The 6,954-nt window shown below is 50.1% G+C and overlaps 1 pseudogene; it reads right to left on the bottom strand.

Moving 5' to 3' along the window:
* Window positions 1-432: 432 nt before the first annotated feature.
* On the bottom strand, window positions 433-3,139 carry LOC140629613 (uncharacterized; annotated as a pseudogene).
* Window positions 3,140-6,954: the final 3,815 nt, after the last annotated feature.

Here is a 6,954-nt window from a genome sequence, read left to right as displayed (position 1 = left end):
CAGTAGGCTCCTGGGCGGTCCCCTCAGAGTCGGGTACCTGGGTGAGATCCACGGGCAGTGGCATTAACTGGTATGCGTGGCAGCTCGCCAATATCTGCTTGATCTTTGCTCTAGAGCCTTTAATAGTGATCTTTTCGTGCCGTTTGAGGTCTTCCATTTTCTTTGTTCCCATATGAGTACTCCGATGCATTTTGGATAGGCCTCGCCGTCCTAGTTCCTCTGGCTGGATGAGGCTGGAGTCTGCGGCCCTCCACCAGCCACGCAAGCATTGGGTCGTAGGCAAGCGTTTGATCCAGTGCAAGTCAGTGTCAGTATAGTTGGGAGTATCAGGCAGGGTTGCAGCCCCCGCATCAGGTAGTGTGGTTGTTAAAACCTGGGTCATCATAAGGGCCACGTCCTTAGCTTTGGAGTCGGCTATTCGGCTTCCCCTGGCTACTGGTAGTACTGCTCTGTGGCGTTCCGGACAATGAGTGATAGCTAGGTCCTTGGGCAGCCAGGGGGCCCTTAGGAGTTCAAGGATTTCTGTTTTATTTTTATTTTTTTAAAGATTTATTTATTTATTTATTCGTGATAGACACATAGAGAGAGAGAGATGCAGAGACACAGCAGGAGGGAGAAGCAGGCTCCATGCGGGGAGCCCAACGTGGGACTCGATCCAGGACTCCAGTATCGTGCCCTGGGCCAAAGGCAGGCGCTAAACCGCTGAGCACCCAGGGATCCCTGTTTTATGTTTAATAGTTTTTCCCTCTGCTGTCAGAAGCCCTCTCTCCCTGTGAAGGGCTCCGTGGATATCGCGGTGGCAAAGGCATACCTGCTGTCAGTATAAATGTTTATTCGTTTACCTTTCTCCACGGTTAGCGCCTCGGCCAGTGCGATCACTTCTGCCCATTGAGCCGATATTCCGGCTGCCAATGGTGCTGCCCAGATGCTCTCCGTTTCCATGGTTACGGCTGCCCCCGCGAATCTGATTCCTTCTAGGACAAAACTGCTGCCGTCCGTGTACCAGGTGGTGTTCACATTAGGCAGTGGCTGGTCCTGGAGATCAGCTCTGATTCCATGCACCTGTGCCACAATTTCTTGACACATGTAGAGGGGGGGTCCCAGTCTGGGTTAGGGAGTAGCTTTGCCGGATTCAGGGTTGTTGGTGCCTTAAATCAAATTCTGGTGGGGTTTAGCAGTAGGCTCTGATAATGGGTCAGATGGGCATTGCTGATCTAGAAGTCTGGGGGCTGTTTAAGTACCCCTTCAATAGCATGTGGGGTGGTAACATGCAGTTCTTGCCTCATGGCCGGTTTGTCTGCGTCCTTGACCATAGTGGCCACCGGCAATAATTTTTAAGCATGGGGGCCATCTAGTGGCTACCATGGCCAACTTTTTCGAGAGATAGGCTATCGGTCTCTTCCAGGGACCTAGGTACTGGACGAGGACCCCTTTTGCCACCCCGTCTTTCTCGTCCACATACAGGTAGAAGGGCTTGGTTAGGTCGGGCAACCCAAGAGCTGGGGCAGACAGCAAGGCCTGTTTAAGATCATTAAAGGCTTTGTTCATGGCCTCTATGCATTCAAAATTCTGCTGGTTCCTGGTGGCCTCATAGAGGAGGGTCTAGCCATCTTGGCAAAACCCGGAATGGATAATCGACAGAACCCTGCTGATCCCAAGAATTCATGTACCTGGCATACGGTTTGTGGCTGTGGGATCCTTAGGACAGTTTCCTTCCGTGCGTCTGTCAACCATCTTTGTCCATCCTCTAATGTGTACCCTAGGTTGCTCACCTCTGCTCTTCAGATCTGGGGTTTTTGAGCTGAGGCCGGTTATCCTAGAGCCGCTATTGTCTGGAGCAAGTCCCTGGTGCCTCGCAGGCATGTGTCCTGGTCTTCCGCTGCCAACAGGGTATCATGTACATATTGCAATAAGGTCGAATGAGGGTGCTCGGACTGGAACTCACCCAAGTCTTCGTGTAAGGCCTCATCGAAGATGGTCAGTGAATTTTTGAATCCTTGTGGCAGTCGAGTCCAGGTGAGCTGGCCATTGATGCCTTTCTCGGGGTCTGTCCATTCAAAGGCGAAAAGGTCTTGGCTCTTGGTTGCTAAAGGCAGGCTGAAAAAGGCGTCTTTTACATCTAATACAGTAAAGCAAAGTTTGTGTGGAGGCAGGGTGGAGAGGAAGGTGTATGGGTTTGGGACCGTAGGGTGCATATCCTCCACTCGCCAGCTGACTTCCCTTAAGTCCTGGACTGGCCTGTAATCATTAGAGTGCGGTTTCCGCACCGGCAGAAGAGAGTGAGTGTTCCATGCCGACTGGCAAGGTCTCAATATGCCCAAGTCCATTGGTTACCATATGTGGGGTGTGGTTCCCGTATGGGCTATGGGAGGCATGGGGTATTGGCGGACCCTGACAGATCTGCCCCTGGCTTTAGTTCTATGTAAATGGCCAGTCGGTGCCAGGCAAGCCCAGTTCCCCCAATTTCTGCCCATGCTTGGAGAAATTCCTGCATCCAATGGTCAATGTCAGTCACTGGGGCCGAGGGCATTTGGTGAAGACGATATTCGTCTTCTAAACTCAGGACAAGCACCTGAATCGGGTGCCCCTCCTTGTTTAGGATTTTTGCCCCTTCGGGGTGGAAGCAAATTTGTGCCCCCATCTTGGTGAGCAAGTCCCAACCTCACGATGGGTAGGGACACTCAGGGATGACCATGAAGGAGTAGGACACCCGGCCCATGCCTAGATCCACATTTGTCCGGGTAGTCCATGAGTACTGTTTGGTGCCCGTGGCCCCTTGCACCCATGAAGTTTTGCTAGCCAATTTACCTTGGGGTTGTAATAAAACCGAATGTCGTGCCCCAGTGTCCACTAGAAATTCAGCGGGTTGCCCCTCCACTCTGAGAGCTACCCTGGGCTCAGGGAGGGGCGCCGAACCCCGACTCCTCTAGTCGTCCATGTCCTCTATCTCCAAGTTTTTGGTAGGGGCCTTGGGTCTTTTGTTAGGGCAGTCTTTCACCCAGTGGCCCTCCTCCTTGTAATAAGCACATTGGCTTTTGTTCAGTTTAGGGCACTCCGGATGGGAACCAGGGCCATCGTCCTTACCTGTCCCTGAAGCCAGTTTCTTGAGGTATCTCCGACTTTCCCGTGGGTCGTCCATGGTTGTGGCCAGGAGGATCTTGGCTAGGTTTCGGGTCTGCCGGTCACTAAGTTTGATGCTCTTCCAGACTTTATTATTATAGACTTTTTCTGCTACTATTACTAAGTCCTGCAAGCTCTTCTCCCCCGGTCTCTCTACTCTTTGCAATTTCTTTTTAATGTCCGGAGCGGCCCGGTTAACAAAGGCCATGATCATTGCGGCCTTCGTTTCTGGGGCTCCTGGGTTCATAGGGGTGTACTGCCTAAAAGCCTCTATGATCCTTTCTAAGAAGGCTGCTGGACTCTCATCCTTACCTTGTCTTACTTACATCATACACCTTGGCCAGATTTGTAGGCTTGCCGGGAGGACGGAAGTCGGCAGGCGTAAGGGATGTCTCCCAAGACCCTTGGTCGACGGTCTGCCAGCACAACCGCCTAAGCCAGTGTCGACCTAATACAGATTGGAATTCCTACAGGTAAAAATACAGTTTAGAGCTCTCGGGAAATATGCGCGCAAAAGGTGGAAAAAGTTGAGTATACTCTCCATGCCTGGCACCCTCCAGATGGGGTCCTAGGGGTCTCTTGGATCCCGGACGAGCCCCCAAATGTTGTGCCCAAGATTGCATATCTGAAAAACCACCAAGGAGCCGACAGCGATGCAAACACATGAGGATTTATTTACAATCTCGAGCTTGGGTCCAAGTATATACCCGACACGACAGAGCAGGGGTTTGGACCCTGAGGTGGGTTACAGCTGGGTTTTTATGGGCTGCTCTAGGGGTTTAAGATGGTAGCCAGAGATCTTCTCTCTCTCGGCCTCCACAGAAAGAGGCTTGCTTTCAGTACTTGAGAGGGTCTAACTATAGCCCATCCGGCCTCACTTATTCCCTGCTCTACAAAGCATCTGCCATCAGTATACAGATTCCACTCAGGATTGTCTAGTGGAGTCTCCTGCAGATCCTGCCTGGCAGCATCATCTTGCATTATCATTTGTTCACAGTCGTGTTCCAGTTTAGCAGCCTCCTCTGGCAAGAAAGTTGCAGGATTTTAAGATGTACAAGTTGTAATGCAAATATGGGGTTTCTCTAGGAGTAAGGCTTGATATTTCAAGAGGCGACTATCAGCCAGAAGCCTCCTTTTGATTCCCATAGTCTTGTTACATTAGGAGGGGGGTAACCAGTTCTTTCTGCCCCCAAGGTTATCTTAGTAGCTCCAGGTATTAGAAGCTCAATGGTGCTGCCACCCGTAAACAAGCCGGCCCTCCTTTTGGCACCATGTCTGATTCTTTGCTTAGGTATCCTGTCGGTTGCTGAGTTGATCCCCTCGTCTGGGTCACAACTCCAAATGTTATTCCCTTTCTTTCTGTAACATACAAGTTAAACTCTTTTCCTACAGGAAATTAGAGCTGGAGCTTTTAATGAAGCTTGTTTAAGTTTGTAAAAGGCCCAGATGCCTGAGTGGCTAAGCTGTTGAGCATCTGTCTGCCTTTGGCTCAGGGTGTGATCCCAGGGTTCCAGAATAGAGTCCCGAATCCAGCTTCCTGAATGGAGCCTGCTTCTCCCTCTGCCTAGGTCTCCCCCTCTGTGTGTGTGTGTGTGTGTGTGTGTGTGTGTGTGTGTCTCTCATAAACAAAAAAATTTAAAAATCTTAAGAAAAAAAAAGGATTCAGCATTATATCTCTGCAATCAAATTCAAGCATTTGGCTTGTATTTTGACAGACTTCAGTATAGTGGTCAGGATTATCTACAAATTTGCCCAAGTCACTCTTGATCTGTTTATAAAGTCTTGGAGAGAGAATGGCACGTGTACCTTACTTGGGCCAATTCTACTACGCGTGTCAGTTCATGGGTATAGCTAGTGCACCTTCCTCTCATTGGGAGGTTTCTCAGCTTGAGGCAAGCCTGGGTAAGGCCGGCAGGAAGGTTTGACAGGTACCTCTTGATGGGAGGGAGCCTCAGGGGGCAGGTTATCAGCATTTGCCCCTTGTGATCTTTTGCTTTGGCTAGGGAGGTGTTTTCTTTGCAAGATTTACAGAAGTCGGCCTGCTCTTGTAAGGCACAGGAGGGACTTTGGACCATTTAACTCCCCTTTTACAGTATGAATCTAATTGCAAGATAGCTTTGTTTCAATACTTCCCTCAGGGGGGACCAGGTCTCTCCATCCTCCAGATGATCCTGAAGCCAAGCCTGGGAACAGAAAAACATCATACACTTCCTTTTCAGTGTCAGTGGGTCAATTTCCCCAACTTTTCAGAATGCAGTGCACAAGCATCTCTGCAAAGGCTGATTGGTTCCCACCTCGAAATTCTCGTAGGAATCTCCTGCCCTGTACCTGTTCTAGAGAGGTGACCACTGATGGCATCCCTACAAGTCAGTTCTCACCTAAACCAAGGTGCCCCTTTGCTGCCTATCCAAGTTGATAGAGTGGCCTGACATCTTGGGATAAGGAGGGGTGAGGCCAGCGGGAGTAGCCACTCTCACCCGTCTGCCACCTAAATGATCCCGCTTCCTCTGGATCTTGTGAAAAACCGAGTCCTAATCCAGAGCTTAGCGAAGCTTAATAATTTTTTTTATTTTTATTTATTTATGATAGTCAGAGAGAGAGAGAGAGGCAGAGACATAGGCAGAGGGAGAAGCAGGCTCCATGCACCGGGAGCCCGGCGTGGGATTCGATCCCGGGTCTCCAGGATCGCGCTCTGGGCCAAAGGCAGGTGCTAAACCGCTGCACCACCCAGGGATCCCTGAAGCTTAATAATTTAAACGGTGATATTCCTTTTAGAAGGCTGAGGAAGTAAGTGGAACACCTATGGTCTCTCAGCGGGAGGCCTGTGCTGCTTTTGGATGAGGCTTCCCAGGGTGTCACCCCCAGGGCCAGTCTCCTTTGTTTTTGTTTTTTTTTAAAGACTTTATTTATTTATTCATAAGACACACATACAGAGAGAGAGAAAGCGGCAGAGACACAGGCAGAGGGAGAAGCAGGCTCTTTACAGAGAGCCCGACCTGGGACTCAATCCCAGGTCTCCTGGATCAGGCCTGGGCTGAAGGCGGGGCTAAACGGCGGAGTCCCCGGGGCTGCACAGGTCTCCATCCTTTAACCTGTCTTGGGGACCCCAAGGCCACCAGAGGTAAGCAAAGGCAGGTTCAGAGTGCTGGATTGCCAGTCCTTATGTGCACTCTCCAGATGAACCTTAGGCTAGCAAGGAATCCTATTTTGGGGGGTTTTTTTGTATATTTTTTTATTGTAGTTTGATATGCCAGCATGTAGCATAACACCCAGTGCTCCTCCTAGCAAGTGCCCCCCTCGGCGCTCATCACCCAGTCACCCTGTTCCCCCACCCACCTCCCCTTCCACTACCCCTTGTTCATTTCCCAGAGTTAAGAGTTTCTCATGTGTTGTCACCTTCCCTGATATTTCCCACTCGTTTTCTCTTCCTTCCCCCTATAATGCCTTTCACTATTTTTATAGTCCCCAAACGAATGAGACCATATGATGATTGTCTTTCTCAGATGGACTTCACTTAGCATAATTAATACCCTCCAGTTCTATCCACATCAAAGTGAAGGGTGGGTATTCGTTGTTTCTAATGGCTGAGTAATATTGCATTGTATGTATAGACCACATCTTTATCCATCCATCTTTCGGTGGACACCCAGGTGCAGGTATCCCGCCGTTTCCCTGCCTCTGTATCATTGGGGTAAATCCCCAGCACTGCAATTGCTGGGTCGTAGGGCAGGTCTATTTTTAACTCTTTGAGGAACCTCCACACAGTTTTCCGGAGTGGCTGTACCAGTTCACATTCCCACCAACAGGGCAAGAGGGTCCCACTTTCTCCACGTC

Source organism: Canis lupus (genome assembly GCF_048164855.1).
Source record: "Canis lupus baileyi chromosome 27 unlocalized genomic scaffold, mCanLup2.hap1 SUPER_27_unloc_1, whole genome shotgun sequence".
NCBI classification, from domain to species: Eukaryota; Metazoa; Chordata; class Mammalia; order Carnivora; family Canidae; genus Canis; species Canis lupus.
The sequence above is the reverse complement of the archived record's forward strand: the minus strand, read 5'-3'. Positions and strand labels throughout refer to the sequence as shown.